This window comes from Triturus cristatus, chromosome 8 (genome assembly GCF_964204655.1).
Source record: "Triturus cristatus chromosome 8, aTriCri1.1, whole genome shotgun sequence".
NCBI lineage: Eukaryota > Metazoa > Chordata > Amphibia > Caudata > Salamandridae > Triturus > Triturus cristatus.
The window spans coordinates 21,233,265-21,258,553 of record NC_140591.1 but is presented as its reverse complement, the minus strand read 5'-3'; positions in this window follow the sequence as shown (position 1 = coordinate 21,258,553).

Sequence of the window (25,289 nt, the reverse complement as noted above, 5' to 3'; positions counted from 1 at the left end):
AATGTGGTACGACTGCATGGATTACCTGGGGTGATCGTGTCGGACCGGGGGTCGCAGTTTACTGCGCAATTCTGGAAGACTTGGTGCACTGCGCTGCATGTTAAGACCGCCCTGTCCACCAGCTACCACCCTCAAACGGACGGCCAAACCGAGCGCCTGAACCAAACGCTCAAACAGTATCTGCGATGTTTTGTGGACCAGGGCAGGGAAGAATGGGTCGACTTGCTATGGGTTGCAGAGATAGCCTATAACAACGCCACTCACAGCTCCACACAGTCATCTCCGTTCTATAGCAACTATGGCCAACATCCCAGGTTCTTGCCATTTCTACATCCGTTCAGAGAGGACAGGATTCCCGCCACAGCGGACAGGGTGGCACACATAAAAGACACGTTGATGCGCTCAAGGGCTGTCCTAATAGAGGCCAAGAGAAGATACAAGGCTGCGGCAGATAGGAAGAGAAGGCCCGGGCCACTGTACCGCACTGGAGACTACGTCTGGATATCCACAAGAAACATGAGGTTTCGAAAGAACAGTGTGTTCCATCCCAAGTACATGGGCCCCTATCGAATTACCAAGTGTGTGGGTCCCGTGAACGTGAAGGTGTGCTTGCCCCAGTCATTGCGGATACACCCTGTCTTTCATGTATCATTGCTCAAACCAGCACCCTCCAAGCCGTCTGGGACACCTAGGCCGGTATGCGTGGAGTCGGAGGTGGAGTATGAAGTGTCGGGCATACGGGCGTCCAAATGGCACAGGGGGAAGCTGTGGTACCTGGTTGCGTGGAAAGGCTATGGCCCGGAGGAGCATTCATGGGAACCGGCTGAAGGGGTTCATGCTCAGCTTGGTCTCCTTGTTCCATCGGCGTTTTCCTGCCAGCGCTGGACCCGTGGGGAGCCGCTGAGAGGGAGGATGTACTGTCAAGAATTCCTGTCATACAAGGGAAACACGCCCTTATGTAAACAGGAGAGCTGTTACATAACTCAAGGGAAACACGCCCTTATGAAAACAGGAGAGCTGTTACATAACTCAAGGGAAACACGCCCTTATGTAAACAGGAGAGCTGTTACATAACTCTAGGGAAACACGCCCTTATGTAAACAGGAGAGCTGTTACATAACTCAAGGAAAACACGCCCTATAAAGGGAGGAACCGGGAGGTACAAGGCTGTCGGATATTGTGTTTACACCGACGTACCTGCTTCGTGAAGAGCAGTGTTCCTGAGTGGTGCTCCAGTAAGGCAAGAACGGAGGTAGGTCGAGTCGTTACTCCCTGGGCCGTGTCTTGCCCCATCGTCACCTGTGAAGGACCCGGAAGCTCTACCGGTCAACCATTGAGCTTCGCTTTTTGACTCGGCTGAGTCCAAGCGCAGTGGCGCTTTTGCTGGTTGGAGTCGTAACTCCCAGCCCGACCAGAGACACAGGGACTGCCAGCTGTAACGCACACCAGGAGGTGTTTGCCGAGTTACAGACTCGGAAGTCCACAGGATCGATCGAGCAGCTGCTCTCGGTTCAGTCTTCTTGCTTGTGATTGGGGTATCGGTGACGCATCACCAGGAGGTGACTCCGCGTCCCGGTGCAGTCTGAGGAAGAGGTTGAGCGGCTGCTCCCTTCAGGTAGAGACCCCGGCTGGGTGTTTCCCTGACTCCTCGATTCTCCCCAACACTCTTCGTGCCCCTCACAGCCTACCGATTGGCATTGTCGGCCATTTCATTTCTGCCCTCTGTTGGCATACGCCGGGATCGGCGTATATGCAGAGGACGGTTAGGACCATCCGTGCTGTGGGCTGGTAACGTACTTAGCCTGGAGGATTCCAGTGACTATAACTTTTGTTTGTTCTTTGTATTTTATTTGCCTTCATTAAAAGAACTAACCCTTCACAAGTGGTTGCGTCCTCATTGTCGTGTCTGTTAAACGATCCTGAGACGTTCAGGGCGTTACAATCTCTCAACCATTGGATAATTGTTATTTAAAATGACACGCACACCTTCTAGAGAACAACATATTGTGGCACGAAAATATTTAAGCATATCCACACCCACACTGTTGTCCGGCGTATTAGGGGAAAGCAAAAATGGACATGCTGCAGTAAATTTATCAAGACTAAATGCCAGTGGCTGTGACAGCGGGCTAGATGTAGGTGTCCCATCGAATCCTATTGATGTTATCATTGCGCCAGACAGGGGAGCCCTAGGAACCAATATTTTAGACCGAGCACTAAGAGTAGCTCCTGTATCAACCAGAAACCGATCAGATCAGTAGAGCCCAAGACATTTGCATCAACATAAGGACCTTTCTGATCTACTGGGACCTCAACCGGTTCCTTACCCCATCCTAGGCATTCCTATGCATAATCAGAATCCCCAAGACCTCAGCCGAATAATCAAACATTCGATATTGATTTCGTCTATCAAAGATATTAGAATAATTTAGTCCGTGTTCAACTGCCTCAAACCTGGAACGATTTCCTATTCCTCCCCTTTGTCCTGAATTCCCTGGGCGTCCTCTCATGCTTCCTCTACCCCGTTGATACTGCTGACCTCGCAAAAGGGGGCACTCAGAACGCCAATGTCCAACCTCTTTACAATAAGCACACTGATCAGAAGACAAAGTTGATCTAGAGAAAGGGGGTACACCAGGGGTATATACTGCACATCCGCCTCTACCACCACCTCTGAACGGTGGACCATATATTTGAGCCAACATAACTTTCGTTTTTAGCTCCTTAACCTTCTTATCCTCTCTGCCTTTTGCTTCCAATTCCTGATGCTCATAATACTGGGCCATAGTGAAAAGGGAGACTGGGGAAGACGTAGTCCACGCACTCTCACATTACTATTCTAACTCCAAGGGGTGCAACAGTAGGGTAAGTGTTGGATAGTGTAGGGGTTTTACCCCTATACTATCCAACACTTACCTTAAATGCAATGTAATATTATGCGTTGTAATGGTATGCGTTGTAAAGGTAGTATGCGATGTAATGGAATGCGTTGTAAAGGTAGTTTTAAAAAATGCGTTGTAGTGTCATGCGATGTAATGGAATGCGTTGTAGTGGATGTTGCGTTGTAAAAATTGTGTTGTAAGTGCATGCGTTGTAAAAGTATGCGTTGTAACGTCATACATCCTTCCACCACACTAGGGCCTCAATGCGCACCCCCCGCTATCGGGGTTGAGCTAAGAACATACCATATACTCAGTGTCTCACAGTAATACAGGGGAGAGGAAGAGCGGTCCTCCAGCTCACTCACCAAACCCCTGCTGCGAATGATACAAAAGAAAACAGTAAACTTCTGTGCCTGCAGAATACCCCCAATCGTTAGCATCACACACCAATCATAGGAGCACACGTCCGCCTTGCATCATGGAAAAAAAGTCTAGAAACAACCAGTGTTCAGGTGTCATGATTCCACGAGCTGCCCGCTCCTCGAGGACGAAGGTTAGCGGTCTAGTACATGTGGGACAACACGGAAGGTCGAAAGACTCACTTCCGGTTGATCGCGCATGAAAGCCGGGAACTCCGGCGAATACCCGCTTTGAATTCACGTCATCGCCACGGACGGAGAGACGCCACTCCGGGGAAGACAACCAACCGCCGAAGAAGGGACGCTGCTGCGAATTCCCAACGGCACAGGTACTGTCTGTAACCAAAGGCGATTCTTGGCAAGAAAGACGGCGGGTTCTGCCGTCACAACCCTACACACCTTGCTTGCCACTGCACCACAGAAGGTGTGCGGTGAAGTTACCCGACTTTATTATTTGCGCAGGAGCGCTGGTTTTGTTTGCATAATTTTGGTTCCTACTCGGACCCAGCAGGATTGAGTACATTTATTATTTGCGCAGGAGCGCTGGTTTTGTTTGCATAATTTTGGTTCCTACTCGGACCCAGCAGGATTGAGTACGTTATTAGTTGCGCAGGAGCGCTGGTTTCGATCTGCTTGTTTTATGGTCTGTGGAGCTGTACTTTAACCCAGCGGACACTACCCACCCAGAACAGGAAGCGGAGGCCAGGCTCTCTACACCTTGTACCAGGTAAACCAGAGTCTCATAGACGGGGCACGACACGGAGGTGGAAGGAGAAGGAACGGGGCAGGAAGATAATCGTGTTACCTTCTCTCCCTCACAGCATGGGGTCCAGCGCCTTCTAGACTTGTGCCTTTCTGGCTTCTACCCCAGGTACCCCCTTATCCTAGACGGTGCTCGGGGTGGTAGTTCGTTTTCGTCCCTGCAGGAACAACCCACCAAGCAGAAGGTAAGTCTTGGGGGGAGACTCTGACAGAATTCAAAGCCCAAGCACTTACTCCTGCCCGGGCGACATGGGTGACCCTGAGATCACTCTTCAAGACATCGTAGCCATCCTGACGACTATGCAAGCGGAAAACCGCAGCCTACGCCAGGATATCACCGCCTTGCAGACGCAAGCGGCTGATCCCGGACCAGGACCTTGGGGCCAATACCCCACTTCTAGAGTATTGCGAGAAGGCCTGTTGAGACCCGCCACGTTTCAGCCTGATGGTTCTCCCTCTGCCCATAGGCAGGACACCTCCATTCAGGTGATAGCCCCGCATACCGTACAACTGGCCCCTCCTGAGCGCTTTTCTGGTGATAGCACGAAGTACAGCGTTTTCATGCACCAGTGCCAATTGCATTTCATGGCCCCTGCTACCGCCTTTCCAGACGATGCCTCTAAGGTTGCCTTTATCCTCTCCTATATGGGAGGCGACACCGCTCTATGGTCCATACCGTTGGTGGAGAACGATGACCCGGTGTTGTACAACTTACCTGCCTTCGGAGACACCATGCGACGGATGTTCGCCCGCCACACCTTTGTACAAGCGGCGGATAACAAACTCCTCGGACTCAAACAGGGAACCACGGACTTGATACATTATGTGACCACCTTCAATAGACTGGTAATTGACGCCCAATGGCCTGAGTCCAAGAAGGTATCGGTGTTCTATCGGGGTTTGCGAGACGTGATGAAGGACCTTCTGTCTCAGATTCCGGACCCACCCGACGACATCGGCTCGTTTATCGATTTGGTAGTAAAACTGAACTTCAGGCTACAGGAACGAAAGACCGATCGACACAGAGGCGGGGATTCCCGAGTGCTACCACAGAGGGAAAAGAACACCAATGAGGCGGTAAATAACCTCGATACACCAGAGCCGATGCAGATCGGAGGGATTCGGGGAGCCCTGACCAAGGAGGAACGAGAGAAGAGACGGCGACAGAACCAATGTCTGTATTGCGGCAAAAGCGGACACTTCGTAAAGGAATGCCCGGTGAAACCCTCAAAACCGAGGCCAAAGAGACCCTTTGCGCTTCCTATATCCAGGGGAGACTGGTCGGGAAACGAAGAAACCCAGTAAACGGTGGGGTCCGGCTACTGGGTTCGTCATCCATTAGGAGATCAACCCCAGGTAATGGAGTCAGTTGCCATCATTTCGGAGTGGAAGTCACCCTACAGACACGGTCTGGCCAGGCATGGCAGGTGACAGCCCTTATCGATTCCGGAGCCACAGGCAATTTTATCGATAATCAATATATGGCCAGCCTGGGAATGGCAGGGGTACCAAAGAAGACGCCGGAGGCTGTGAAAGCGGTGGACGGGACGGATCTTACTTCTGGGCTCATCTGTTTCCAAACTGAACTTCTCGAGATGTCGTTCCCAAATAAACACACAGAATCCATTACCTTTGATGCAATTGACGCACCGCAATTCCGCCTGATCCTTGGTCTTCCATGGTTAGCGGCCCATAATCCACGAATTGACTGGGTGTCCAGAGTGGTGCACTTGGATTCAGAGGGTTGTAGGTCGCTCTGTTACTCCCGACCGTGCACCCCCGGCTCATCAAGTATACAGGCTCACATGTTGCTCCTTACCAACACGGTCTTGACCGTACAAGGAACAATACCTGAGGCGTACCTGGACCTAGCCGCGGTGTTCGACAAAAAAGGGGCAAACACATTACCTCCGCATCGCAGTTTCGATTGCAGAATCGATCTGATTCCCGGCTCGAAGCTGCCCTGTAGTCGCATCTACTCGCTAACCGAGAAAGAAAACGAACACTTACGTATGTATCTGGACGAGTACTTACGCAATGGGTTCATCCGCCACTCCAGATCGCCGGTGTCGTCTCCTCTCTTTTTCGTGGCAAAGAAGGAAGGAGATTTGAGAACGTGCATCGACTTCAGGGCGATGAACGCCATCACGGTGAAAAACAGGTACCCGTTACCTCTGATCACGAACCTGCTAGATCAAGTAAAAAACGCCATCATTTACACCAAGCTGGACCTCCGAGGGGCCTACCATCTCGTCAGAGTCCGAAAGGGAGATGAGTGGAAAACCGCGTTTCGGACCAAGTACGGATTGTACGAATACCAGGTCATGCCTTTCGGACTCTGCAACGCCCCGGCAGCCTTCCAGTATTTTATCGACGAGGTACTGAGGGATTTCATCGACCGGTTCTGCGTCGTCTATATCGACGACATATTGATCTTCTCCAAAACCCGAGAGGAACACATCCTACATGTACGCTCCGTTCTACAACAACTGCTACACCATGGGTTGTATGTCAAGATAGAAAAGAGCGTCTTCCACACCAACGCCGTGGAGTTCCTGGGACACGTCATCACCCCGGAGGGGGTTACCATGGACACCAAGAAAACGGCAGCGATTCGACAATGGCCATCCCCTACGTCTGTGAATCAGGTACAACGGTTCCTAGGGTTTGCGAATTACTATCGTCGCTTTATCGAGGGGTTCTCCAGGATCGTCACCCCCATCACTCGTCTTCTACGAAAAGGGGTCCGCTTTGACTGGAACCGCGACGCCGAACGAGCCTTCCGGACCCTGAAGACTCGGTTCACTACGGCCCCCATCTTGCTATATCCGAACCCCGAACGGCCTTTTATAGTGGAGGCCGACGCCTCCCAAGACGCCATGGGTGGGATGCTGTCCCAGAGAGATACCAACACGGGCTTGTTGCACCCAGTGGCCTTCTACTCAAGGAAACTACAGCCGGCAGAGCGGAACTACACGGTTTCCGACCGTGAATTACTAGCCATAAAATCCGCCTTCGAGGAATGGCACCACCACCTAAAGGACGCTAGACATCCCATTACCATTTTCACGGACCATAGGAACCTCCAGTTCCTTCGTTCAGCAAGGGCCCTGACCGCTCGGCAACTACGGTGGACCTTATTCTTTAACGAATACGAGTTCCACATCACATACCGACCTGGCAAAAACAACGCCAAGGCTGATGCCCTGTCACGGCTCTCGGACTCCGAAGACACCATACCTGCTGCGGTTCCTACACCGAACATCCCGAACCGTTGTTTTCTGGGGCTCGTACTGTCATCTGGCTTCTTGTCCCAGCTGCGTGACGACATGCAACAGAAGTCCGCCTCGTCATGGATGGGGGTACATGAAGGACTCACCTCTAAGGATGGGTACATATACCAGGGTGACCGGTACTTCCTGCCTCTACCGGACCTCCAACAACGAGCCCTGTACATGTGCCATGACCACCCTCTAGCCATTCACCCTGGCCGTCAGAAGACGAAGGACTTGCTGGCACGACATTTCTGGTGGCCTACTCTAGACACTGACGTACACACCTACATAGCGCGGTGTGCCGTCTGCGCTCAGGGAAAAGGTACATCTCAACCCTCGGTGGGATTGTTGCATCCGATCCCTGTACCTCCGTACCCCTGGCATACCATATCAATGGACTTTGTGGTGGAACTACCCAGAACGAAGACAGGATTCACCACCATCCTTACGATTGTGGATCATCTCTCCAAGATGGCCCATTTCGTCCCGTTGGAGAAACTGCCCTCGGCGGCTGCATTGGCTGGTATTGTCCTGCGTAATGTGATACGTTTACATGGCATTCCGTCGGTGGTGATCACGGACAGGGGCTCCCAGTTCGTGTCCAAGTTTTGGAATGAGGTGTGTCGCATTCTGCGCATGGAAGTACGCCTCTCCACGGCGTACCACCCGCAAACCGATGGCCAGGCCGAGAGGACCAACCAGACCATGGAGCAGTACCTTCGATGTTTGCTCCTGTCTGTAGAGGACGAGTGGTCGGACGTCCTTTGGCTGGTGGAATACGCCTATAATAACAGCAGACATTCCGCGATCGGCATGTCCCCGTTCTTTTGTCTCCATGGACGGCATCCCCGAACGGCCCCGTGGGAGGATCCTTTCACCAGTCCTCTGCCCACTATCCAGACGTATCATGGGTTCCTTCGTGATCTGTGGCAGCAAGCCAGGTTCGAGCTGGCCAAAGCTAAGGAGTCCTACAAGCTATTCGCGGACAGGCACAGACGGGCCGAGCCCCAGTTCACGGTGGGTGACAGGGTATGGGTGTCCATACGGCACGTTAACACTCTTGGTTCCAAGAAACTGTTACCCAGGTTTGTGGGGCCCTATGCCATTGCTAAGGTAATCAACCGTGTTTCCATGAAGTTAGCACTGCCTCCTCACATGAAATGCCATCCTGTTTTTCACGTTTCCCTCCTGCGTGCTACTCACCCTGATTGTGTTGCCTCCGCTCCTCCTCCTCCTGTTCTTCATGGTGACCACGTCGAGTACGAGGTCCGGGCCATTCTTGACTCCCGGAGGACCCGGGGTCGGCTCTTCTACCTGGTGGACTGGAAGGGTTACGGTCTGGAGGAAAGGTCGTGGGAGCCGCTGTCTCATGTCCGCCACGCATCCCGGCTGGTTCGGGCCTTTCACTTGGGTCATCCTGGCTGTCCTCGGCCTGCCACCGCTGTGTGACCCGCCGGCTGCCAGGTGGGGGTCCTGTTTGGTGGTGGGTGCTGTCATGATTCCACGAGCTGCCCGCTCCTCGAGGACGAAGGTTAGCGGTCTAGTACATGTGGGACAACACGGAAGGTCGAAAGACTCACTTCCGGTTGATCGCGCATGAAAGCCGGGAACTCCGGCGAATACCCGCTTTGAATTCACGTCATCGCCACGGACGGAGAGACGCCACTCCGGGGAAGACAACCAACCGCCGAAGAAGGGACGCTGCTGCGGATTCCCAACGGCACAGGTACTGTCTGTAACCAAAGGCGATTCTTGGCAAGAAAGACGGCGGGTTCTGCCGTCACAACCCTACACACCTTGCTTGCCACTGCACCACAGAAGGTGTGCGGTGAAGTTACCCGACTTTATTATTTGCGCAGGAGCGCTGGTTTTGTTTGCATAATTTTGGTTCCTACTCGGACCCAAAGCAAAATTCAATGGTCCAGCACCCAAAAAGCAACAGATATTAAACATTTGTTTATGACATAAATAATTGTCGACAGTTCGTCTTTCAAAAAACATGGACTTTCAGCAGAGACGATTCTTTTCTTTTTTTGATCCTTTATTCAGAAATTTTCTTTCAACATGTTAAAACAGACCATAGCCAACGCGTTTCATCCTCGCGGACTTCTTCAGGGCATTAAATAGTAGCTTTGTTTTTCTGTGGTCTGTGCTCTTTCCTTACGATTGTAGGTAGTCTATTTGTTGTGTACGTTTTTGCAATATCTGACAGAGTGCTCTGGCGATTGGAAAACCAGTTCCTTATATTTTCCCAGTTTGTTGGATTAGTCAATATCCGCCATTCCTCAGTCAGAGAGTATCTTTCCGTTTTTTATCTGCCGGCTGATCGCGTGGCGTCATTGTTACCACGCCACGCAAAATTTCTGAATAAAGGATCAAAAAAAGAAAAGAATCGTCTCTGCTGAAAGTCCATGTTTTTTGAAAGACGAACTGTCGACAATTATTTATGTCATAAACAAATGTTTAATATCTGTTGCTTTTTGGGTGCTGGACCATTGAATTTTGCTTTGGTTGTTTGAAGCGTGTAGCTTCAGGAGATTTAGAGGCTTTGGATCTCCGGTCATTAGCACCATTCATTTAAATAATCTCACTAGGGATAGGTGCGGTTGTGCTTTGCCCCAAATCCTCTCTTTTCCTACTCGGACCCAGCAGGATTGAGTACATTTATTATTTGCGCAGGAGCGCTGGTTTTGTTTGCATAATTTTGGTTCCTACTCGGACCCAGCAGGATTGAGTACGTTATTAGTTGCGCAGGAGCGCTGGTTTCGATCTTCTTGTTTTATGGTCTGTGGAGCTGTACTTTAACCCAGCGGACACTACCCACCCAGAACAGGAAGCGGAGGCCAGGCTCTCTACACCTTGTACCAGGTAAACCAGGGTCTCATAGACGGGGCACGACACGGAGGTGGAAGGAGAAGGAACAGGGCAGGAAGATAATCGTGTTCCCTTCTCTCCCTCACAGCATGGGGTCCAGCGCCTTCTAGACTTGCGCCTTTCTGGCTTCTACCCCAGGTACCCCCTTATCCTAGACGGTGCTCGACCCTCGACTAGGGCAAGGCGGGGAACGGGGTGGTAGTTCGTTTTCGTCCCTGCAGGAACAACCCACCAAGCAGAAGGTAAGTCTTGGGGGGAGACTCTGACATCAGGGAATAGGACTTTCCCTACTTATCAGAGGTATTCCTTGCCAGAACGGGTAACCTCCCTGGCTGCAGGCAACTGGAACACGCCCATTTCGTAATGGGCACAAATATTACAATAGCACAAGAGCCAAAGTTCCCGACTGCTTAGAGAATCAACAGTCGGTGCTAACAAAGTACAGAGCAGCAGCTCGTGAAAAGGGAGCGTTTATCACCACTCACATCGCACCCTTTTTCTCCCCGCATGAGCCTGGGAATTGCCGGTTCGCCAACGCGGGAGAAAAAGGCGGCTAAGGTGCACGGCTCCAAGGGGAGGCGGAATAACCGGAATCTTTAGGGAGTCCCCCACAATGAATGGGGAGTATACTCGTGGGTTTGGGATTACGTTTGCCCCACTGAGAGGACGGAAGGTTGCTTCGCATGGAACCCACAGAAGGAATCCGCCAACGAAGCAACGTGATAACAACGAGGGAATGGCCACAATACCTGGGCTGAGCAGAGGTCCAAGGAATAGGAAGCACGGTGCTACAGCACCCTTACCAGCCTCCTGGTCGATCTCGGCGCAGCTCTCGGCATGGAGTAATCGGCACCGTGCATGGGTCCCGGAAGCTCTATGTCTGCTTCCGTGTCTTGGCGTCATGACGTCACGGCCGTCAGCCGCCCGCGGAGGTTCCTGGGGATTGTAGTCTGTCTACTCGTTTGCGCTCGTGCGCCGATCGTCAGTGTTCCATGCGACCTCCTCCCATGAGCCCTGACAGTGACAAAAACCAAAAGGTTTTGCATCTTTATTTATATGTTAAAATCGGTTTAAACGGAAAACCAGGAGCCTCATTTATAATTAGAATTTATATCAGAGGGCTCTAAATCATCAGAATGTTTTCTAAAACTGAGTATTACTTCCCAAGTAAACGTCTTTAAAAAATATAACTGCTCTAAATCTATCCACTGTTTGTGAGGATTCAAGGTCCTAGGCGCCTACCTAGCGTCTAAGAACTACAAGTACCAGCAGCCCTAGAACCAGGAAGTGGGCGTCTATATGAGGACGTCGCGCATGGCAGAAGGCGTGCTTTATTTTGAATCAGAGGAACCCAATTCCCGTCTCTCGGAGCTTGGCGTCCAGGCGGGAATTGTGGTCGGAGGAGAAGCGGTGTGACGGAGGGAGCGACTCGAAGGAATCCAATTCCCCGTCTCTCTGAGCTTGGCGTCCAGGCGGGAATTGGAGGAGAAGTAGGAGCGGAGTGACGGAGGGAGCAGGTGAGCGATTCTGGTAGAGCTCGGCTGAGCTTAATTTCCTTTGCCTTCCCTGTCGCCGCGGCTACCCACACCCGTCTTTCTCATGAGAAGCAGGCAGCGGCTCGGACGAGTCGTTTAGAACAGCGCTTAAGGAGCGCGACAACTAATCCTAGCTCGGAGGAGCTATCTCGATCTGGCAGCGCTGGAAGAGCGCGACATTGGTTCTCAGCTCGAAGGAGCTAATTTCATTTGGCAGCGCTGGAAGGGCGCGACATTGGTTCTCAGCTCGAAGGAGCTAATTTCATTTGGCAGCGCTGGAAGAGTGCAATAGGGCTCGTAGTAGCAAGACCTTGCTAGTAGCACTTAGAGGAGCGAGACATTGGGACTTACTAAGTGGAGCGAGGCTAGGGGGGACCGTAAAAGGAACCTAGCGTATTGATATTCACTGGGTGAAGGAGCGCTACATCGTAGGGATCTTAGGCAGCGGTGTACTCACCGTGGAAGTCTTCTTTTGCCATTACACACCCAAACTATGAGGATGGGGCTACCCCCTCAAAGAGCGAAGGTCTGACGTAAGACTCAAGCTTGTCAAACAAGGGAGGAAATATCACCAAAGGAAATTGTGATTTAGAGCATGTGGGGGCTCGAGGAGCCTAGATGGCTAGATATTGTTTTGATTGGATACGACTGTGTAAGGATTGGTAACCACTTGCATTAGTGAGACCTAATGAGAGTAGACTGTGTATACCGGTTGTATGTTGTGCGTCTGTTTTTTGTCTTTTCAGAATCTTGTCCCTGCTGACCCTTTCCCCCATCCTTTCCCTCGCCTGATCGCCTCTGGGCTCTGTAACCTTTGGTTGGAGTCCGGGGATATCAGGAGGTGGACCTATTTAGCATCGCCCGGATCCTGAGGAGTTCTGCAAACCTGACACTGTTGAACCATTGATATGAGCTCTGGGGTGGAGGCCCTCCCACGAGCTGCTTTATGAGCAGCGGATCTAAGAGTGGCCTTGCATTCAGTAGTCAAAGTAGAGGGAGTCTTCCTCCCGTCCTTCTTATCTTCATCTTTTTCTTCTGAAGACAAATTCTCTTCATCAGAACCTTCATTCTCAGGGGCACTAGGGAATTTATACGGGGGTAGAGGTCGATCTAACAAAATAGAATCATCTTGAGGTCTATTAAGTATGAGATAAGTGGGGCGCCTAATAGGGTACTGGCCAGTTACCTCTAAATGGCGCTTCCTATCTTCTTTTTCTTTTATTTCCTTCATCTCCTTATTTTTCAATTCCAATGTTTTTTTATATATTGTTTTTCGCTGTTCTTTTTCTGCTATAGCTTCTTCTTTCCTCACTCTCTCATGCACTTCTTTTTCCCACATTCGTACACAATCAAACATATCTTGTTGACTCTTTCATTTAAAACAGATATTTCTCAACATACTGAATCTTTTTAAAATCAAATGAACAATTAACTGGCCATCGTAGATCAGGATCATTTTTCGTATATTTGTTCCACAGTGTACTATACATTATGGAAGAAATACCGTATTTAATATACATGTACCTATTAGGTGTCCCCTCTAGGGGAGCCGGCTGACTACTTTCTAAATCCATTTTGGTACCACCAAGACAGCAACACAACCTACGAAGTGTGCCAGGAGCAGGCATGCTACAAAATTGTAGTAAAATATTTCTTATACCAGATATATCAAAGTAGAGAAAAATCTCCACATTACCTGCCTTTATTTATTGCAATAAACAAACAAACAAAACCAGAATCTTGGCGAAGAAAATCCAAAAATAAAAAAGTGTTGCTTCAGCGACCTTACCAAACAAAAGTCTCCAACCTCCAACTGCCAATCTCTTGGTTGACCTAATGGTCACTGCAAAACTTGCGCCAAAGGAGATCTCAGTCGGGAGCAGCCACCACCTGGAGGGTCAAATCGGGAAAACCGGAAAAGCACTTCGGTCTGCAAAGACAAAGGGTTTCCTCATGCAGGACGTCTCCTCAGTAAGATTCCATTCCTCCGTCAAGACTACTCCTTCAGACAGCCGCGTCTCCGATGAGTCCAACGTTGGTCGCCAAACTGTGGAAATGTGCCTTTTTAACCTCTTCAATGCCTATGACGAGCTGGTCTCGTCATGGGCCGCGGTTGCGCTGTGCCCATGACGAGACCAGCTCGTCATAAACCCCGCCCGCTAATACAACGGCCGGCACAGGGCGGGGAAAGGGGCGGGCACTGAAGGGGTTAAGGGGCACACCAGTGCAGGGGTCACCCTTCTCTATCCACGGGTCCTTAGACTAACAAAGTAGAGATTGGCACTGAAGCTGGAATTCAAAATAACAAGTTTATTCACTCATGAGTGAGACCACGTCCATACAACACCCTCAAGTGTTCCAGGAGGTAGTGGCTTGAATACACAGACCATGGTGCTTATATACTGTGTTTTCTGCACTGGTAAGCATGTAGTTACAAATAGAAGGTACAAGCATGCACAGGAATAGTTATAGCCAGACATGGGCAGATGAGTAATCACTTAGTCAGCAAAGTGGGCGGGGGAACAGAACTGCTTACAGCAGCAAAAAATATCTGACATGGAAATCTTTAACCAGGTGCATTTCAGCAGCTACAGGCCTTTGCTCAGCACAGACATTGCTTTGGCCCAGTACAGAAGGAGTTAACTAAAGTTGATGACTCAAGCAGAATAGAAGGGCAAGCAGCAGTGAAGACAGAAGAATTACGTAGCTAACAAAATGGATGCCACAGGCAAGATGGCTTCAGCTTATGCTAACAGAAATTATGGTGTGTGTGGCAAGTCCTGATAGTGAATTACGGCCAATTTTGTTTTTCGCAATTTCAAAGCTACCTGTTCCCCATAGGACCGAATGGGGAGTTTGTTTATAACATCTTATAAACATAACTGGCCCAGGGAATTAGGTAGGAAAATAAAGTTTAGTATGCCTGAACTCAGAATCTAAAGATGCTTCTTTTATTGAAGGTGATTTTTACATTCTGTGTTTGAAAATACCACTTTAGAAAGTAGGTATTTTCTTGCTCAGTCATCCCGTGTGCCTCTGCTGGAATGTAGATTGCCTGTCTGGGTTTTGGATGACAGAAGGCTGGGGAGCAGGAGTGGCTCCAGATAGTCTAGGTGGGTCAGGAAAGGGCTGAATAGACCTGGGCAGCAATTGGGGAAGGGGAGGAGATTTCCTTGCACCTCAAAGGGCCTGTTCTGCCTCTGACCACACCGTCTCCACTTCCTGCCAGGAAGTTACACCAGAGAAGGCAGATCTGGTTCTGGCTGGGCACAGACACTTCCTTCCTAAGAGATTAAAGGATTTGGGATATAAATATTGGGGCCTAGACCCCTGAACTTTAGAACTCTTTTGGACCAAGAAGACTGCCAAGAAGAGCTGGAGAAGCTGTGAGGAGGAACTACCACTTTGCTGTGTTGGCCTGCACTGGCTGCTTCTGTCTTGGACAGTGAAAGGACTGGACAAGACTTTCTGCAATCTACTTTTGTGAGTTTCTCCAAGGGCTTGAGGTAGAGCTTGCCCCCTGTTCAAGAAGTCTCAGGAACAGAAAAGACGTCAAGCTCTTCTGCCAGCAGCACTTGGGACTGTGTGTTTTGTGCTGCAACAGTAGAAAAAGCAACTCGACGACGTCTACGGCGCCGCTGCCGACTTTGGGTCCTGAATGCACTGCAGAGGGCACCACCGCAACGCTGCACTGTGACCCGGGTCTCACCGATGACGCCTGCTGATGCCACCACCGAGCCGCTGCTCGCACCACGACCGGTGGGCACCACCTCCGCACCGCCTCACCACACGACGACGCTGCTCCATGCCGAAATCTACACTGCTGCTTGCACCGTGGTACGAGGGCACCGCTCGTAAAGTTACACGACGCACCGCCCCCAACCTGCTCCACAGCCTTGGCCTACCGACGCCGGTGCCATTGACTCCAGACAACAGCGCTTCAGCAAAGACGATGACGTTGCTTGCACCGCAACCTGCCAGTACCGCGACGAGCACCGCATCCACTTCACACCGCGACCCTGGTCTCACGACGATGCCATCTGATGGCGCCACCGAGCCGCACCGACCTGAGGGCACCACACGTCGCACTGCTGCACTTCGCACCGCAGCACCCGACGCCAGTGCTCCTGAGCAGTTCGATCTACAATGCGTGTGATTTCGAGGGCCCCGATGACTCCTCCACTGACCTCCGGAACCGATGCCTGCGGATTCCGTGCTTTTGGAAGCTCAATGAGAGGTCACCGACGCCCTGCATTTCTAAAAGGTACTGTTTGCAGGTCTTCCCAACACCGTAGCTGGCCCGCGACGCCGCGGTCAGCCAGAACTGTTTGGATTTGTTTGCTCACGACGCCGTGATAGCCCCGGACGGAGCTATCGACATCAAAGAACTGTTTTTCAAGCATATTTTGATAACTGAAGACTTTTAAGTACTGTATTGTGGATTTTTATCATTTTTGGTCTTGTATTAAGTATATCAAAATATTGGATATTTTTCTAAACTGGTGTGGTGTTCCTTTTGTTGTGCTTACACTATATTACTGTTGGTTATGTGCAAATGCTTTACTCACTGCCTCTAAGATAAGCCTGACTGCTCATGCCAAGCTACCAAGGGGTTAAGCAGGGGTTATTTTAGAAGTGTAACTCCCTTATCTAGAGTGGTGGTTTTTGCCTGGCTTTGGCACATGCCCTAGCCTACCAAAAATCCAATTTCTAACAGCTACTTACATTTGTTTCTGTGCTACAGTATTGGGTGCTTTGTGTTTATCTGCGTGTAGCAGATACTGGGAGGTATCTAAGGTGTGTTATAATAATAAATACATATTTTTATATTTACTGTGTGGTTCTCCTTTCATTTAACCAATACTATAAGGTTGCATTCTGGTAAAACAAGCTGCTTAACATTCCTTCAAGACTAAGCCTGAAGGCTACTCTCCACAGCTACCACTTTGATAGCTTTCTTTGGTTATCTTTGACCTCTTCAATCACCATAAGGGTTGTTTGGACTGGTGCAAGGTGGCCACTTTAATTAGTGGACATCAGATACCAGGCCAACTTTGTCAGGTTTTTGTACTCCTCAGGGTCCGGATGATGCAGTATTGGGTCCACCCCTTGACATTGCCGAACTCCAACAAAAAAAGTTATAGAGTATCAGGACGATCAAGTGAGGGAAAGGAAAGGGTAGGAACAGCAGGGATGAAAACCTAGAAGAAAGAACAACATAGATCAACAATACATACTTATATATGGCTACTCTCATGTGGTCTCACTAATAGAATATAAATACCTTATCCAAAAACGGACCAGCTAACTCCTGTGATTGGTCCAGAAATAAAAATCAATGTCTTTCCTCTGGATTATCCTATGAAAACATTAATGCATATGTTTGAGAACACACTCATGCCATTTCCAGACATCACCTCCACCCATAACGAACCTTGTGTAGAACACGCCCTGCAACAAAGTATCGCAATGCTCACTGGTTCTCAAGTGGGTTTCAATCCAAATTTAAATTTCCAAGTCTCGAAAAAGAAAAGAAAAATGTGGCTCAATGTTCATCAATAACTGATGACTGAATTTGAGGGTACTTGGGAACTCCTATCACTTGCCCTAAGCCACTAAAGGTAGGAAACGTCTGTTCCTAAAAACCATACCAAAACGTTAAGTCCCAGCTGCTCCAGATAACGAGTATCAACAATGGTTACTTCACCGCTGCTTTTATGTTTTTTTAACATTGCCCCTGAGCCATGATACCGGTGTCCGCGTTCCGTACCGCTGCCCAGATCAGTTCCGTACTCAATCTCCTAGTTCACAGTCACACTGCGTTTGCGGTTTCTCAACACCGCCGAGAGAGCCATGGAAACTAAAATGCCAAAGTCAAAGGGCGTACGCAGTTCTGTACCGCCGCCCACTCTAATTCATGAATCACTCACCTTCCTCCTTCAATCCAAAACGTACTCTGCCAGAGCACCAAGAATACCGCGGTTACCTCCAACCGCCAAGAGAAAATCCTTGTTACAATACAGAATTACACACGCTTGATGAGCGTGCGACGCGTCTTCTTGTAGACGCTGGCTCTTCTCCCTTAGCCTTCTGGGACTTGTAGTCCAACGTCTAGGCAGGCTCTCTATGCCGCGCGATTCCTGACAAACTTCTCACAAAAGGCATCAATACTTTTTATTTTTGGCAGTTTTACAAAACTCAGAACTAAGTTTGTGCATGCAGAAATCTGCATCTGCAGCACATCTAAATCTCCTTCGCCAGGCCAGGAATGTCTACAACAAGAAAATATTTAACACAAAAAAAGAATTCTTCAGAACTGAACTGGAAAATGCGAAAAATCTGCCTCGCAAGCTGTTCGACTTGGTCGAACACCAATCCAACAAACTATTGAAAACTGCCAAAGAAACACCGAAACCCTTAATATCAAGTGAGGAATTCTCTTCCTTCTTCTGTGACAAAATCTCGGCCCTAAGAAATGAGCTTAAATCTGCAACCCACCACCAAAATCAAAATCAGCCAGCTCCACCTCTTCTCGCCGTGTTGTCCACCCAAACCTCACCCAAAAACCTAGCACACTGGTCCAACTTTAATCTATATGACGATCAATCCATCTCGAAAACTCTTGCCTCCCTAAAACCGAACAATCACTTCAACAATCCTCTCCCCTCTAACTGCCTAGCTGCCGCTTCCAAGGCTATCATCCCTTCCTGGACCTCAATAATCAACGCCTCCCTCCTACAGGGCTCAATTCCTGACTCGCTCAAGGCGGGTCAAGTTATCCCCATCCTAAAGAAACCTACGCTGGACCCTGCCTCCGCCGAGAACTATAGACCCATCTCCAACATCCCACTCCTGGACAAAGTTCTGGGAAAATGTGTGCAACATCAACAACTTTCACCTGCTAGATAACTTTCAATCTGGCTTCAGACCGGGACACAGCACAGAAACCACCCTCCTCCACATTGTTGATGACGCTCTCCAAGCCCTAGATCTAGGCAAAACCTGTCTCCTAATCCTTCTAGACCTTTCTTCCGCCTTTGATACGGTGAACCACGAAATTCTTGAACGCCTCAAATTCAGGATGGAATTGGAGGGCACCGTCCTTGAATGGTTTAGATCCTTCCTCCAAAACCGCTCACAAAGAGTCCTCATCAATGGCGATCTTTCCGCCCCCTCTCCAGTCTCCGTGGGAGTCCCCCAAGGATCAACCCTCTCCCCTACCCTTTTCAACCTCTATCTTGAACCTCTCACCGAGGTGCTTCGTGCCGCCAACATCTCCTACCTTATGTACGCCGACGACACATAGGTCTACATTAAAATATCTTCCCCTCAGGACATTCTCTCCCTAAACAAGGCACTCAAGCTATCAGTCCACTGGCTCACTGCCAACCAGCTTAAACTCAACGCAAACAAAACCAAATTCCTTCGGATCTCCCCACCCAAACCAAATCCAGACATCCAGGAATGGATCAAGACAATCACGGCACTAAACTGCCCTCCTACCATTGTTGACTCGGCAAAATCCCTGGGAATAACCCTGGATGACAGCTTGAATATGCACAACCATATAAACGCGATGGCCAAAACGGCTAGATTCCACCTGAGCTACCTAAGAAACCTAAAACCCTTCCTCGATAGGTCTGACCTTAAAATGGCTACCCAGGCCCTTGTTATCTCCAGACTTGAATATGGATGCTCTACTCTCGCAGGGCTACCCAAGAACTCTCTGGCCCCACTGAAAGCCTGCCTCAACACCGCTGCCAGACTCATAACGGGCTCAAAAGAATTTGACCACATCTCTCCCCACCTCAAAGCTCTGAACTGGCTTCCCCTGGAGGCCAGAATACAATTTAAACTGGCTTGCATAACTCACAAAGCTCTGTACACGAACTCACCATCATTTCTTGCACAAAAACTCGATCTGCCAAAAACCTGCTGTTGCAGCCAGCACACTTCCGGAAGAAAAAACCCTACAATCGAGCCTTTTCTAGAGCCGCTCCAAGAATCTGGAACTCCCTTCCACCCTCCATTAGAATACTCCCGTCCTTGGCACACTTTAAGAAGGAGACCAAAACTTTCTTAATGGGAAAATACCTCATCTAGCGAACTCTTTACAATCACCTCATAGACTTGCCTCTTGTACCTTATAACTACCTGTTCAAACTATTATATTTTTATGGATTGGAAACCTTTTTATTGTTACTCTGCATGCTTCAATTTTTTCTCCCTCATGTAGCTTGACTTTAAACTGCGTGCTCCTCCTGTATCCGTCGTGTAACTTTCTCTCCCAGTGTGATCCCTCCCACCCTTATGTTTTATTCCCCCCCTTCAATCCTGTAAAGCGCTCTGATACCCTCATGGGTCTGGTTCGCGCTCTATAAAACTGTAAAATAAATAAATAAATAATAAATAAATAGAAATCCAGAGGCAGGAGACTAGCCTTGAAATCGGTATTGTACCGCCTGAATCTGGCAGGTTGGCACGTATGCATACCGGTACCTTGGCTTCCTGCTTTTGTTACCGTGTATTCTTCTCAACTTTATATGCTTTACGTGCAGCTTATTTATACTTGCATTTGCATATGCTTTTTTGTTTTTATGCTTCAGAATGAAAACATTTCTAGCAATCGTTAATGTCAGTTTCAGTTCTTTTAAGGAAATAGAGGTGAGGTTAATGCTTTTCTTTCTTTACTGCTTTCTTACAGTAGCCAATAAAAACCTACAACTGACATGAATGCACATACATGACGTGTTAACACACGATCACAATAACCAATAGTCATGGTAATTACAGCATATAATGCCATTCCTTCATCCTCATTCATTGCACAGAAGAATAGCCATGAAATCCTTGTATCTTCTCTTGAACATCATTGCTTTTCTCCGTTACTATAATAATTAAATAATAATTCGACCTCATCATCGTATATGTGTCTGAGCTTATCACATTGTCGTGAAATCCCATCTGGATGTTATTGAATTATTAGCGTTCAAGCAATACTGACGTATCACAAAGCAAAGCATCAACAAAATATGCGTTTATACCCAACAAAGTTTCCAGCAATCTTAATCATTTGGGTGGGCCTCCTCAACTGAGATTGGGTGGGATCATCCTTGTCTTCGTGTCCTTAATAGAATTGAAACTTTCCTTTGCCGTAGCTAGGACGTTTGTTATTGTATGTCAGGACTAGAGGCTCTGATTGTGCTCTTTTAAAGTTTACCAGTGATGCCGGCTATGTCACCAGATGTAATAGAACTTCTTGAAAATGGAATCTTATGACTAATCTTAAGAACTCTTCAAATCTAACCTCCAAAAGGAAGGCTTTAGAAGACATGGCTCTTGTAGCTGAATGAGTGCCAAACAAAGAAAGGTTCATTCTCACTTCCTGTATTACCCCATCTTGGCTAAATTATCGTCCTGACAAGTCGAACGCTCCCACATCCGAAAACCTTACAGGAAATGTAAAAAAGAAGCATGGTCAATTTGGCAAAGAGTTGTTTCCTAGAAAGGTTGAATTATCAGGCCAGCTGTTAGATAAGCACAGTACACTGTTTACATCCAAGGTCTTTGCATAATGGGATTCTAGAGGTCTAGATACCCTCATACCCCATACGTTTTCTTACAAATGGGTGGGAGCCCACTGGGTTACCTACCTCCGGAAGGAGTCCTGCAAAGATTGCCAACCTAGATGAAAAGTGTGAAAGGAAGTTAAGAAGGAATACAATGTCGTCCTCCAACGGGATCCACATGCCTTTTCATGCACCAGGCAGACCTGTATCTGCATGTGGAATGAAGCTGTTTGCAAATGTCCTGACATATTCCATCCCTGCCTAAGATTCACTAGGCCATGAGAGTCTGAATGTCGTTCAGAATCAGTGAGTGTAATTCCTCTTCCGGACCCAGAAGTATGTCCTGAGAACTGCCTCCCAGACAGACTTTAGTGTATTGGGGCTGGGTGGGTGAGAGTGCTTTGATGTCTGCACTGGGGGCACATTTGGTGTCCCTGTGCATAGTCCAGCTCAAACCGGTTGCAGGAGACATTTGCTCCTGCTCTGGTGCAAAACTGGACAAAGGGTATAAAATAGGAACCCCTGACTACAGGACTTTAGATTTACCAGGAAAAAACTCTGCTACAGAAACCAAGTACTTCGACTATCTACACTACGTTGGATGACTGAAGAATCTCCCTTGGAGTAAAGGAATTACTCCCCTGCAAGGAAGGCACCTGAAAAGCATCTGAATCGGTTTGCATCTACGCAGCTCCTGAAGGACTCCGAAGATTTCTGCAACTCAGGAGGTGGGTTCCCGTGGTCTCTGAGGTTGATCTGTGCTCTCAGCAATTCTGAGACCCTCATCCCTTGTGTGTACCGTGCAACCCGAACCCCTGGGCTCCGTGTACATTTGCAGCAGCATATGCTTTTTGGCGACCCCTGAGGCTGTGCTTTGGGCTACTTGTAGTCCAGACCCCGAACAGTATTTCCACTGAAGATTTCCAGTCTTCACTCCACGAGTGTTCTGTGGGCTGGTATTTTGTGATTCAGCTCGAGGTCCCTTCGCGATCCCTGGTCTGTCGACCTGTGGGTCCCTGAGAAGGGAACTGTAACTTTAAGTGGGCTTTCCTAGTTGCTCCAGATGTGCTCTGATTCTCCATCGCTTGCGGAGTCCCCAGGACCTTGCTGGTCCTCACCGAAGCTTATTTCCTCTGCCCGCGTGGGTTTCAGTTGCCAAGGCTTGTTGGTTTTCAATCCGGACAGTGACCCCCCAGCACTCAACATCCTTTGTGGGACAGCTCACCTGTGCACTTTGGTCATCGTCGACGTCTCCTGGCCCCCGTGGCTGAAGGGTCAAGCTTCACCTCTTCTCACCTGAAACACCTGACATTGGTGGGTATTCGTCTATCGTGCCCCTGGTCACTGTGAAGTTACCCAGACTCTGTCCCCTCTGCTTTCAGGTTCTTCTCAGCTCCGATCCAGGCTTGGGTCACACCGGACACTTCTCATGTTCCCGGCAGCAGCATTTCTTCGCATCACGCTTTGAAATCAACGAGCGTTTCCGACACCACTTGACCCCTATGCACCCGGCTCTCCTGGGATAGGTAACACGGGTACCTCGGTACTCTCAAGAGTGCTGGTCTTAGAACCTTCTGTGTTCTAAAGGGTTTGATTAAAGTTCTCTCCTAAGTGTCCTTAACCTTTAAAATTCCAACCGCGACTTTCCCATAGAGTTGTACGGAGCTCGCGCCTGTGTTCTCACACTGCACGCGTCCTCCGTGGGACCCCTGTGTCACTACCTTGGGTGGTTCCTTGGGGTCCCAGCAATTCTACGTGCTCTAGGCACTGTGTCTAGTCAAGTCGTGGTTGTCATACCACTTTCTTAGTATATGGTTTGGTCTCCCCCTGGGGCCCACTGTGTATTCTGCTATTTACTGTTGTTCTAGTGTATTAATATTGTGTGCCTTGCTCTCTAATCTCATAAAGAGGTTAGTAGAGAGTGTTTAGTAATAAATACATATATTTTATATATGTACCTGGTGTGGTTGTCCTTTCATTTGGTCATTCAAGAGATTATAGACTGGTAAACCAAGCTGCTTTACATTCCGTCAAGACTTAGCCTGAAGGCTGCTCTCCATAGCTACCACTAGGATAGCTTTCAATAAAGATTGTCTTTAACCTAATCACAGGGCCGGACTGGGAACAGAAACCAGCCCTGGCAGACTGCTCAGCAGGCCCCCCCTCGGGTGAGGAGGAGTGCAGTCGAGCAGTTTGCATGGCCCGGTTTCGGCCGATTTTGTTACAGGGGGCCGATATTGCCGACCCCCGGTAACAAAAACGGCCCCCAGGGGCCTAAAACCGGCCCCTGCCCTAGTGGCCCACCGGGGAAACGCCCGGTGCCCACTATTGCCAGTCCGGCCCTGCCTAATCATCAATAAGGGTTGTTTTGACTGGTGCAATGTGCCCCCTATAACTAGTGGAGAGCATATACCAGGCCAACTTCTCACAAGTATGATCTAGCTCTATTGACTTTGCTGAGACTCCCCCGGCAGCTCACTTCTCTTTTATTGAGCAGTTTTGGAGACAGGAAGAGAGAGGCATCTTTGGGCGAGTGAGAGACTCGAGTGGCATCCCCGCGTGCCCCCTGGAAAGAAGAATCATGTTATTATACAAGATGTTTCCCACGAAATATAAATCCACAGTAACGCTGCCTAATAACCCTCCAACTGAGTGATAATGTATGAGCAAAGAAGCACTGACCTGTAGATGCTGTAAGCAACCAAGAAAGGGGGCGGGAGGATGAGGGAATGGCAGTAGACACTGTTTTGGACATTCCAATTGGTTGGCACGATCACGTGTTAACTTGGCATGCGCATGCATTTATGTAATTTGTAGTTTTTGGTTGGCTGCTGTGAGCATACACAGAGCCTTGGGGCCGACATAGAGTTTACAACAGGAGTTCGCTTGTGAGCGTTTGGTCCGGCGTGGACGAGCCTGCGTCTTACCACAACCTCAATAAGAAGGTAAATGTACAAGCGGCATCGCACTTCATTTCTGTGAGGACTGCTACAAACATGGCAACACATTGAAGGGCTGTATTCTGGTGAAGCCTTGAGCTGTTGATGTCTCATCCCTTTTTCATTTGCGTCATTGAGCTCAGTAGGAGAAGCTGGGTGCTGAAGACCTGAGCGCTGACCAGGAGGCGGGAGGGGGTGCTGAAGAGCTGAGTGATGACCAGGAGGCGGGGTGCTGAAGACGTGAGCGCTGACCAGGAGGGGGGTGCTGAAGATGTGAGCACTGACCAGGAGAGGGGTGCTGAAGACTTGAGCGCTGACCAGGAGGCGTGGTGCTGAAGACGTGAGCGCTGACCAGGAGGGGGGGTGTTGAAGACGTGAGCGCTGACCAGAAGGGGGGTGCTGAAGACGTGAGCGCTGACCAGGAGGCGGGGTGCTGAAGACGTGAGCGCTGACCAGGAGGGGGGTGCTGAAGACGTGGTGAGCGCTGACCAGGAGGGGGGTGCTGAAGACGTGAGCGCTGACCAGGAGGTGGGGTGCTGAAGACGTGAGCGCTGACCAGGAGGGGGTGCTGAAGACGTGAGCGCTGACCAGGAGGGGGGTGCTGAAGACGTGAGCGCTGACCAGGAGGGGGTTGCTGAAGACCTGAGCACTGACCAGGAGCGGGGTGCTGAAGATGTGAGCGCTGACCAGGAGGGGGGGTGCTGAAGACGTGAGCGCTGACCAGGAGGGGGGTGCTGAAGACCTGAGCGCTGACCAGGAGGGGGGTGCTGAAGATGTGAGCGCTGACCAGGAGGGGGGGTGCTGAAGACGTGAGCGCTGACCAGGAGGCGGGGTGCTGAAGACGTGAGCGCTGACCAGGAGGGGGGTGCTGAAGACCTGAGCGCTGACCAGGAGGGGGGTGCTGAAGACGTGAGCGCTGACCAGGAGGGGGGTGCTGAAGACCTGAGCGCTGCCCAGGAGCGGGGTGCTGAAGATGTGAGCGCTGACCAGGAGGGGGGGTGCTGAAGACGTGAGCGCTGACCAGGAGGGGGGTG